Genomic DNA, 12,558 nt, shown 5'->3' with positions numbered 1-12,558 from the left:
ACACTTTTCTGCAGCTCCTGGGAGTGAAATCTACCCCTCAACTAAGCTGTATCTGACACAACAGTAAAAAGGTGGAAACAAAGGTGATGTTTGTCCTTTTTAGACACCATAGAATCATTGAATGGCCTTGGTTGAAAGGGACCCTTAGAGATCATCCAGTTCCCACTCCCCTACCACGAACAGGGACACCTTCCATTAGATCAGGCTGCTCAAACCCCATCCAACCTGACCTTGAACACCTCCAGGGATGGGGCATCCACAGATTCTCTGGGCAACCTGTGCCAGTGCCTCACCACCCTCACAGTAAAGAATTTCTTCCTAATATCCAATCTAAACCTACTCTCTTTCAGTTGGAATCCATTCCCCCTTGCCCTGTCACTCCAGGCCCTTTTAAACAGTCTCTCTCCATCTTCCTTGTAGGCTCCCTTCAGGTACAGGAAGGCCACAATTAAGTCACCCCAAAGCTTTCTCTTATCCAAGCTGAACAATCCCAATTCTCTCAGCCTTTCCTCCTAGGAGAGGTGCTCCAGCCCTCTGATCAACTTAGTTTCCCTCCTCTGGACTCATTCCAACAGATGGGGTGTCACCAGCGTGGAGTAGAGGGGTAGAATCCCCTCCCTCAATCTGTATAAAGATACAAATATGTATTATGTGCATAATGTGTATATAGATATACAATATCCTCTATGTATATATCATATACGTGTATACACACATATGTATATATAAATATGTATATATACACACAATGTGTGTCTGTGCCCAAGTATGCCTTGAGCATTGAAATGTCCCATGGCTCTCATCTGTCTTGTCCTCAGATTTGGGACAATAACAGAGAGACTCATTAGCATCCAGTAAGAGGACTTTGATGAAAAGGAGAGTGGGACAACAAGGTTCAATTCAAAAAATTTCTCAGCAGATATATCTGTCAGAAAATTGACTGCAAACTGCAGCTGCACTCGGGGTGTTTTAGTCAGAAAGACACAAACTGAAGAAATAAAGGGCTGGGCCAGGTGTAGAATTATCTCAAATAGTCATTAGCAAAATCTTCAACCCATCAGATAAAACTTTAGCACTGCAACAATTATCTTTGCATTGAAGCTCGGCCCGGCCAGGTTGAACCCAGGGCAAGAAATGAGTTCAGACTAAGCTTAATAGGAAGGTAATATCATCACATTAATGCCAGATGCTGGAGAAGTGGCAGTGGGCCAGAAGGAAGAGGTGAAAGTTGGGTGCCACCACACACTTCTGTGCAGAGCAAAGAAGCTCGTGAGGGGCAGAGGTGAACTCAAAAATGTCAGCTCTATTGGGAATCTCAATTCACCACTGCAAGGATAATTTAAAAAGAAAGATGGAGCCAGCCCCTTTTGTTTTATCATTTTTCTGAAGTAAAAATTTAAAGAAAAAAAATCCTAAACCCAGGTCCAGCAAAATGATGATAGTTACCTCAGAACAGAATAATGTCCAACTCAAAGTAACAATGGGAGAGGGAAACTTTTCACACCACAGCCCTGAGGAGTATATAGTGGCCTAAATCTGTTTCAAAATGCCTGTTGAATCTCGATGCTATTTTCTGTATTGTGGATTTTGAACAAGCAAGAGTTAAGTAGACTTCTCTGAAATTCAGAGTGAGTCTCCTTTAAATGCACACTTCTGCTGAACAGGGTTTGAGAGCTCCTGAAAACCTGTAGTGGCAATGATGTAACCTGACCTATTACCTTAACAATTTTATGTGCCCCACTGTGCAATTCCCGTGGTGGAATCACTGGCAACAATTACAGGAGCATCGGGTGAGATATAAAATGATGTAATGTGACAGCTAAATGGTAGTTTTGTTTGTTTGTTATCTTAAAGAGTCCCTATTTAAAAACCAGGCTTTACAATTTCTTTCTGCATAGAGCAGTTGTCACACTCAGCATCCACTTGGATCCAATGCTTTGACCTGGATCTTTAGCTGTGTAGTGGCTGCCTGACATGTTTGACTTATCTCAGTACTTAAAACAAGTCTTGGTTTTATCCTGTTGTTCTAATAGTAATACTTTGCTGTAATAACATCAATGTGGTTTGTAGATAGTTTTACTGGGTGCCTTCCCACTGAAGGTTTAATTTTACATCTGGAACACAAAATTAGCAACATATGGGTGCACAGTTCATTGATTAACTTATCAGCTGCTTAGTATTCTATTATTCTATCTAAATATTTCAAGAGAAGGAATAGCCCAAAATGATGCCACCTTTTATACCTTCTATGTATTGCCTTTGTGAATATTTAACCAACATTTATACTTTTTTTCAGTTCACAGGCAAACTCCACTTGTTTTATATTCCTCTTTCTATTGTCCCAGAATGTCACTGTGCTTGAAAGATGTACAAGGGTCTTAACTCCAGACTGTTGCAAAAGGCAATGCTACACAGAACAGGAAAAACATGTATTTGTTGAGTTTCCTGGATGAACGAATGAGCCCAATATTTCTGGGAGATGTCAGGCTTACTGCCCTTGTACCACCAAGATATCTGCACAGGCACATTGATTTTTGCTGGTCTGTGTGGTGTCAGGCTTACCACACCACATGGTAGCTGCACTTAGTCTGCAGCAGTGCCCAGCTTGTTGGAGAGGTGCAGCAGGGTGGCTTCACACAACTGGGACCTCAGAACAGTCAGCAGTGCAGTGAGAACAACTGTTCTGGCCAAGCTGATGAACACCCATATGAAACCCTCTAATTTTAACATCACAAATAGTCAAAGTGAAAAACACAGTGATCAGGAAGCCCATCTGTGTGATAGCTCTGAAATGTATGGCGCAGTCCTTTCACAAATTAAAAACCATATTTTGGGGTATCAAAACATTTTAGGTACCTCGAATAATGACAAATTCCTACGCCCTAGAATACAATTATCAGAGAGTTTACTATATCTAAATATATCTAAATATCTCCAAATATTCACTATTATTTTTAAATTATTCTGTTCCTCCTCCCCTTCTGGCAAGCGCTCTGTAGTGCAGTATTAGCAGATAAGGACTTGGCATCTCCAGAGATAAAACACAGACCTTTTCTAATTCTGTTCAGCTCTATATTATATGGTGAAGAGTAAATTAATTTTGCAGCTCCAGATCAGAGATCAGATGAGTGGCAGTAAGACAACCACAGAATCTTTAGATCAAGGAATTCTCTTTCTTTAAACATGCACTCTATGAAAAATACAAATGCTGCCTTATGAACAGTGGCTCGTACTTATCCAGATATCCTTATCTGCATCAGAAAATATGACTGTCCTTCAAACCCTCACACTAGATATTTATTCTGTGCATTTTATGGCCTGGGTCCTAGGACTGGAACTGTTGTGGAGGGAAGGGATGAGGTAGCCCAGGGGCAAGTACTCTGATTAATTTGCATTAAACCACAGGATGGAGCTTCAACTTCTCCAGGCACATCAGTGTGAATCAATCAATTTTGTTTCTCTAGTGCGAATGTGTGTGTGTTCAAGTTGGACATTTTAAATATCCTCAGCATTGGTAATATTCTTTCTTGCAAATAAGCTTAAATAGGAAACAAAACTGTCCTTCACGTTTACAGATTTCATGGTTTTCTTCTCGGCTCATACCAAAAAGCAAGAAAAAAAGTTGCAACCAGTACATGGATAGATAATATTAAGAAAATTTGGCAAATAATATCTGATTAATAAGCAGGAGGATTTACACTGCAGCTGCTGGGCACATGAGGCTTCCACGAGTATCCATGAGAAGTTCATGCACAGAGCTGTGGAGGCGCTGTGTGCAGAGCTACCACTCTACAGCACTGGTAGTCCTTCCAGACTGCTAACACAAATGTTTATCCCGCCAAAACCAACATTTTCCTTAGCTCTCTCAATCATAAGTTCAAGATACACGTTGCTCAATCTCCCTTTCAGAAAATATTAATTCTGAAGTGGTTTGGTTTGTTTCTTTTCTTTTTTCTTTTTTTTTTTTTTTTAGGGAAAAAGAAAAAAGGAGTAGGAGACAATTTTTTTTGGCTGTGGACCAATGAGAGCGAGCGAGCTAAATTAATTTGAGAAACAAATTGTGTTAAGGATTGGGGGGGAGCTGATAGATAAGCAGTCATGGGAAATCTATCTAGAGGGAGGACAAATGAGCACAACTTGACTTTCATGTAACCCTTAATCTATTTATAGGAGGAAGAATCGGGAAATGAAGTACCTCTCAACAGCAGTTTAAGTCAACAACTAAAATTAATTGCCTTCACTTTCAAACTACAGTACTTGTGCAGACTGCACATGAACAGCCAATTTCACACTCTCAGACTCTGGCAAAACGTTGACAAAACAGCCTCCTCTTGGAAACAGAGAAAAAGTCAGCCCTGACTTTCATAGCTTAATAAGCCTCATGTTTGTCAAAGGGTGCAGAGAGGGATCTTGCGCTGCAAAGGCCATCATTAAGAACTCTCCAGTTTTGCCTCTGCAGCCCGAGGATGTTAGTGTAAACATTTGCTCCTATCAGTTTGACTAGAAGGTTGTAGTGGCTTGTATGCCAGTATAACACTGCACACCTTACATCTGAGAAGCCTGGCAATGCTGATGGAGAGGATGAGCATTTAACTTGGACTCTCCCCAGTGTGAAAACACGGGAGTCCCAGCCATGAAGGGCTGATTGCCGCCTGCCAGCCCTCAGCACAGCCAACACAGCCCAGCATCAGGCTGGGGGGCAAAGGACAGGCTCACATAAATAGTCTGGGAACTTGAATCAACCAGCTGGTTCCACTGCCTTCAGTGGACTTGATTTACTAAAGCCAGATTTGCCCTGCAGAGCCCTCAGTGTTATTATTTCGCTTAACTTTTATTTTGGACTAAAGGTTGAGACAGCCATTAACTTTTTGGATTCCTTTCCCTTTGTATAGCTTGATGGCATACCCTCTCCCTGAATGCTCTGCTGTAGATATCTGTTGTTCACCATGATATTTATCTCTTTGCAGTGTTTTAGATAACGAACAGAGGAGGTGAAAGCAGCAGACAGGACCCTCGGTGGTGCCACTTACCTGCTGCCTAATCTTGGCCGGTGCCCTTAGAGCCCTGTGCTTCGTTTACCACACATGAAGACTGAGGCTTGGTCATGTCAGCACTGCTCTTGAGCCCAATTTTTAAACCGCGTGTGTTTATTTCTGTAGGCTGAGGAAACAGAAGCTGGGCACAAAATAAGATCCTTTTCATTTATCTGTTAAATGAGATCTATTCGATGCACCCTCAATCTGCAAGGGGAAGAAAAATCTTGTCTGTCAACCTAAGCCTACCTCAGAACTACTAAGTAACTCTTAAAATAAATTATAGTAAATATGGGATATGTATACGCTTGTTTGTATGCCGTGTTTATGAGAAGTTTTGAATTCTATCCCATTGTTTGTAAATATTCTATATAACTCATCTGTTTTTATGTATTAATTTGTATGTGTTCATTTATTTTTGGTAACAACCTGTTCTATGGAAATATTTTAATAAAAATCTGTGAACATGAGGGAAAGTAGAGCACAATACAGATGCACAAACACTCGCTGCATGACTCTGAGGAAAAAAAGTGTACATGGAATTCACACATCATCTGAATAGAGAAACGTATAAAACAGAAATGCAGAGTGAACCGAGCGTATAAATAAAGGCTAAGCAGGACCATCATCAGTCCTGCTTTCCTGCAATGCAATTTATCCATCATGCCACAGGAAGGAAGGGTGGGGAGCCAGCAGGATAGGTGTGTTTGATGCTCCCGAGCAAATGCCTGCGGGATGCAGGCTGGACAGAAAGTGCTGGATCTGGCCCAGTGCCCAGAGGTTTTGGAGGGCAGCACTGGGCAGAGGGAGGCTCCCCCAGGAGCCCTGGCAGGGGGGGCAGCAGAGGTGACACCCCGGCAGAGCGCTACCCCGAGGCGACAGCCTTGCTGCTGCGCCGGTGCCGCTCCAGCGTGCCTGGATTTATCAGTTTGGCTGGGTTTAATACGGCTGTCACAATATTTCCAGACTCACTGGGCGTCATGTGTCTTTATTAAAGTTTGCTGAGCATTTTGAGATCCTTTGACGAACTGTGCTAAATGCCAGGTGTTATTTTCACTTTTCCCCAGTCGTAGTTAATACAGTTGTCTGCTGTTTTACTGATTGCTACAGTTACTGCAGATATAAAGACGTGCTAAGTAACAACGCTATCAATCAACCGATGCATGGAAAAGCTCAAGGGGTGCTTCAAAAGTGCCAAAGACCGTTTTCCTGTTGCTGTGGCTTTACCTGAAGAATGGAGAGAGTGAGCAGGTAGGAGCTGGCTTCCCATTGTGCTGCAGGCAAGCAGCGTGCAGAGCTCACAGGGTTCATGGCCTGTCGCAGAAAGGCTTTATTCCTCCATGCTCTGTCCCACTCTCAGCCTTGTACCTCGGATTTGCATCAAGTCAGCTCCAACCCAGGCATTCAGCGGGACTCGTGCCTCCTTTCTGTCTCTTCCTGTCCTTCACACTCCTGTGGGAACCCTATATGGATCTTGGAAAGCCCTGAAAGACAAGAGAGGGCCATCTGACCCAAGAGCAGCATTTGCCCTTTTTTTGTTCCTATTAAGCAGCACGATGTGGAAATCCTGTATTTCCTTGAACGAAGGAAGTCCTGTTGCCAAACTGCAAAGCTGGGTGTGATTTTTGAAGCGCTGACTCCTGCGGTTTCGACATCTCCCTTTCCCAGCTCCAGCGTGACAGAGGAGGCTCCACCTGGAGCTGAGACGGTTACAGGGGGAAGACATGAATGACCTTCAAAGTTTATAGTAAGGAGTGTTTTGGAACACAATGGCAAATTTTGTAATGAAATGCCAGAGCTGTTTACACTTCAGAGAAAATTTTGGACCAAGTTCCACATCCAAGGTTAATAATAATGTTTTGAGCGCAGGAGTCATGGAATAAGTAAAAAGTTGGCTCAGAAATTAATGATGAAGAATGGGAAAACAAAGAAAATAAGTGATATGAGATGAATTATAGCAGGAGGGACTGTAAACTAGACAGAAACTATTGCATGAAGATACAGAAGATTGCAATCACATCAAGGCTAATAGATAAATACAAGTCCTTCAGCATGCTTGTTTGACATTAGCCTGTGTGTGCCATGAAACACTGGAGGGAAAAAAAAAAAGAAAAAAAGAGGTGAAGACTATGACTTTGGTCAGTATAAGAATATATCTGTAAAAAAAAAAAATCTATTTGAACATTTGCCCAGAACTTAGAATGAACCCATCTGCAACATTTATGAGCTTCATGCAGTTAGGTAATATTTTTGTTTGGTTTTACAATTCCTTGGTGATAACAGAGGTGATAAATGAAGTGGTCTACATCACTTGTGAAGAGAGTTGCTCTGGCTGCTGGCATTAAATGGAGCAGAGCTGGAAGAGAAGAGGCATTGCCCAGTTGCTGCATCAGGGCTCAAGTGATGCTGGGTCACATCCTTTTTTTCCAGATGGCACATGATACCAGGTAAGCTGAAATCACCATCTATGGACACCTACACACTTCTCTACATTTGGCCATTGGTGTCCCTCTCATTACATTTCAGGTCCCCTTGGAAAGCTGAGTTAAAACTCCTCTGTTCTGATATCATGCAGTACCAGCAGACATGAAAGACTTTATGAGAGAAGTGGGATGTGCCCACAGCCTCATGTGTGAGTACCTTGTGGGGTTGCACACCTAGTGGGTGCAAGTTTTCCCCTTCAGAGAGCTCTACACCCTTGAGTTGAAACCACTGTGTGCTGGCTGCTAATGCAAGGTTGCAGGCTGGATCAGGAAATAGGGTGTGCCTTCAGGGCACAGAAGGGGGATCCTCCTATGCAACTGTCCCAGTTCAGTAACATGAACTCTGCACTTTTTAGAAATCCTCAGTAAAAATAGTAAGCTACAGCTTGGAGGAGATGATCGTCAATAACCTGAGAGCTGTGAAAAATTACTTTAAAATATGTTAGCATTAAAAGGTAGGAGAGGCACATGGCTGAAAACAGAGACTCTCATTTAAAAATTAACTAAAACACTGAGAATCAAGAAAAAAAATGTAACTGAGAATTTAAAAGACTTTGTTTGCCATCACATGGTAAACATTTCTTGCCTATGTTTCTGTCCTAGGTTTGCTATGTCTTTTTATTCATGAGTTTCAATCTCTGCAGGCCAAGACATATGTTCTATGGTAGTAGCTCTCTGTAAGTACATTGGTACCTTCCATGTGGTACTGTAGACTCAGACAACATCAATCATGAAGGCATGAAATAGTTAAAGGAATAAAAGCAAATGATTCTTTCCTCCATGATGCTCAGGCCATCAAGCAGAGCCACTCCTGTGTGTTACTGAGTCATGGTAACTTCTGGAGCAACATGATTTTTTTAAAAAGCCCCGTAGAGATGTTTCTTATTAATGAAGAAATAACCTTTTGGAAGATATCTTTTGGAAGGGCAGAACCTGAGACACAGGGAATTGTATGTTTCAAATATGCATATTGTTTTTCTTTTTTTTTTTTCTCCCCCCCTCCCCCAAGAATGCCTTACAACACAGTTACCTTTCAGCCAGCTCTCACTTGGGAAGGAAAATAATGTGGCCTGAGGCATGTATCACTTACAGCAGGGTTAATCAGGAGTTACTCCACTGGCACTCGTACTTACATTGGTGTAAATCTCACGTAAGTGATTTCAGAGTAACAAAGAATGTGACAACAGCAGCTTTCAACCAGTGACTACTGGTGGCCCCTACCACATGGGTTTTCAGGAATCAAAGCCCAGTGTGTTTGAACCCATGTTGACTCAGACAGTAAAATAAAGCAGCCTTTCTAGTCTGTTTCTCAGCATGATAATGCTACCATAGTATTACTCTGAGGTCTTCTGAGTAGCTGCATTTAATAATGCTTTACAGTAAGGTTCCATTTATAAACACTTCATTATTAATAAAGCATGGCAATTTGTAGCATGCATAAAAATTATTTATATTCATGTGCTAACCAAGCCCATAGATTTAATAATATTGACGTCCTATAACACGCGTTGTAACAGCTTGTCACAGCATCATCTGTTAAGCATTTCTTACTAATGCATTTCATACCATGCCTTATAATAATTTGTTAAAGGATGCAGCTGCATCTATTAAGCCTTTCATAAATATGAATAGCACATTTTCTAAAATGGCACCATATATTAAATTATTACTGGATATTCTAACTGGAAACAGAATTTTTCTTTCTCGCTTCCCCTCTTTCCTTATTTCCCTTTTTTCTTTTTCTTTTTTCTCTCTACCTCCCTCACCTACCCCCTGTCCCAATCTGTCTGTCTGTCTGTCTCTTTTTTAATTCAACTAAACCCCAGGTTTTTCTTCATGTGGGGAGGAGAGCTGTTTCAGTTCAGTAGGGTTTCCTGGTCTGGGGTACCATACAATTTAGACACCTCGGTTTGAAAGCAGCTTGAGGGCAAGTTCAAAAACCAGTGAGGTCTGTGGAGGTACTGTACCTCACTGGGACCAACAAGAGTGCCAGCTGTGAAAGGAGGAGATGAACAACCCTGAATTTCTCTATGTGTGGACTCAGGGCCCGCTCCTGAGTGAGGAAGCAAACAAGCACTCTTGGTATCAGTGGTTCCTCTTTGCTTCTCAGGCACCACCAGCATTTAGCCACAGAATAATTTCTTTTCATGCAGAAAATAAGAATGGAATTACAAAAGAATATAATAATAAATCATCTTGTTGTCAAGAAGGTCTGAATGCAGGAGATTTTGTTGTGAATCTTCTCTGCAACAGAGGGACTTGTGTCTCCCTGGGATGCAAGAGGCAGCAAGAGCACGGTGTGGATCTTGTGTGGACCTTGTGTGGCTGCTTTGGGTAGGTAGGTTTGTGCAAATACTTGTTTGCCTGCAGAGGCAAGTGGCATTATAAAAGCTGTGAGCAAAGCTTAGGTGTCAAAACTTTGTTGTGAGATCCACACGTTCCTGGGGTCTGCCAGTCATCCTGCTCCTAAGTTTGGCACTGTGGCCTTTCAGTGATTTCAACCTGACCTACCAAAAGATTATGTTCCTTGATGGCTCTTAGGCAGAAACTTCCACTCCACTCAAGTGACAGTTCCTTACCTCAGCTCTGTCTTCCATCCTTTGCTTTCTCTTCCTCATGAAACACCACTGAATGCTGCTGCACGGCACTGGCCTATATTGCTGTGCACAAGTATTCAAAACACACAGGTCATGCTTTGCATCTGTTCACTTCTGCACCTTATTCCTGTTCAGGTAACACCTCTTTATTTTTTACCCCCTTTCCTTCTTCTGTGATATAATCTAAAACTGTGGCACACTGCAGTGTTATTAGAGATTAAATTCTTAATTATGAATTTCCTTGCTTTTGTAAGTTTGCCTCAGATCCTTAACATTTTTAATGTCATTTTTATGCGAATTTCCATGCTATTTTAATTCATTAGTCATGGGCTATCATTTTTCGATGTAATTACTGTAATTTCATCAAGTGACATAATTACAGTAAATACTTTGAGTAATTACTATTCATATGGAAAAAGATATCTGGAGGTGTAATAATGTCATATAATAAAATATTTATGATGTGTAAAGACAAATTGTGATGACATATTTACATCACGTAATGGCATGACAGCATTCCATATTTACCTAGGGTGAGGATTAATGACATAAAAATAAGTTTCAGTGATGTCATCCGTTGCTAACAATTACAAAGAGTTGTGCAGCATCCAGGTACAGCAAATTGAATAACTCTCACCTTTTGAAAATAAATAACGTTCCCCCTCTCCCCCAGAAATGACCCACAAGTCCAGTGGGTTGATCTGTTGCCAGCTGAGGGTCAAAAGGAGGATTTATGCTGGCACAGAGATCAGATGGCACTGTGCTGGGCTGGGGGATTTTTCTGTGGGAGAGTAACTGCCTGCCACTTTTAGCAACTCCAGGTATAAGGGAGACATTTTGAGAGAAAAAAAATAAAAGTAGCAAGAAATACAGGTTAGAAAATCTTCAGGCAGCATGAGGAATGTGTACAGATATTTGTGCGCGTGTATAATACGACTTACACAGAGCAATATTAAGAAGCACCCAAAAGCTCATAAATCCAAGTCTTCTGCCATTGGGATGTGCCAGGTTTTATCAATACACGTTCAAAGTGACCTGTCATCTACCATCTCTGATGGATTTGGGCAGAATGACCTCACATTTTGCCCCAGTAGCCTGTGGCTGCTCCAGCTGAGCTGGAGCCACACAGAGAAGGAGCTGCCTTCCAGAGAGACCTGTCTTCCATATTGCAGAGTGTGGTCACAGTGGGGTATGGGACACAAAGGCTTCATCATCAGTGGATGGAAGAATAAAGAATTAGATGTCTGAATTCTTTACCTACCTGAAGTGCTCTTGACAAAAAGAGTCAGGATTTGCCACTAGTCATATAGTCCTCATTTTCTGAAAATATGCCTGGTGGAAAGGCTTGGTGTTTGGGGTGGCAACTGAAGACCAAAGAAACCAGGCTGGCAGACCTAAACTGCTCTAAACAACAGTCAGGTTTGGGGTTTATCCACTTGCATACATAAAATTAACCAAGTTATTTGACTTTAAATTCACTACACTGTTGCTGTTCATTAACTAAACGATGCTGATCTTCTACCTGACCTGCAAACAGGGATATTTTATTCTACAATGGCTTGTTCTATGCACATGCAGTACTACTTTGCATGTTCTGCAGTTGCCCTTTCCTCCCATTTACATGATGGCTGCACGGGAGATGGCTCCTGACACAAGTTAGCACAATGACATACCAGCCACACCACTTCTAGCTTGGCCCAGGGGCTGTGAGCAGCCCACACAAACACTGTATGTTGAGGATGTATGAAAGTATCATGGTGGCTGAAGGCATACTAAAGAAAGAACAATTTATTGATTTATTATAAACTACAACAGCGTTCATTTTCCTCTGTGGGTTACAGATGGTTCTCCCTTCTTTGCTGAGAGAGGGGTACCTTGATGGGACCTTACTGTAAAGCAATGTATTTTCCTCTAGATCTGGAAGAAACACCATAAAACTGGTGTTATCCTTTGTTCATCTGTGAATCCTAATAAAGTCTCCTAGGGAAGAAAGTAAAAGGAAAAGAACTGGATATGGGAGAAGAGTAATTCTTTAGGAAAATGAACTGAAAAATAACACCAGTACTGTGCCGTAGATGTTTGGGATTTGTCACGTGTTAGCATCAGGTGTCAACACTGCCACTCCTTTTCAGAGCAGAGAAGAAGAGAACCTGGATGTTAAGATCAAAAGCAAAAACAGTCTGCTTTAAAAAAAAAAAAAAAAAAAAAAGAAGAAGCCTGAGGATCTGGTAAACTTCTAGATAGATGCTATCTTTCTTTGTCTTTAACTCAATAAGTTCCATCACTAGGACACAGAGCAAACACCTAATACCTAGTGTCCCCAAAATATAAGTGCATGCATGTCATACATATACATATTATAAATACATGTCATTTCTGTTTGTGCACATTAAGACCCCTGTAATTTCTGGAGAATGAACCACTGCTTGATTTACAAACTTGCAG

The sequence above is a fragment of the Manacus vitellinus genome, unplaced genomic scaffold (assembly GCF_001715985.3).
Source record: "Manacus vitellinus isolate BGI_N305 unplaced genomic scaffold, ASM171598v3 scaffold_5_pilon, whole genome shotgun sequence".
Classification (NCBI taxonomy): domain Eukaryota; kingdom Metazoa; phylum Chordata; class Aves; order Passeriformes; family Pipridae; genus Manacus; species Manacus vitellinus.
This window is presented reverse-complemented; position numbering follows the sequence as displayed.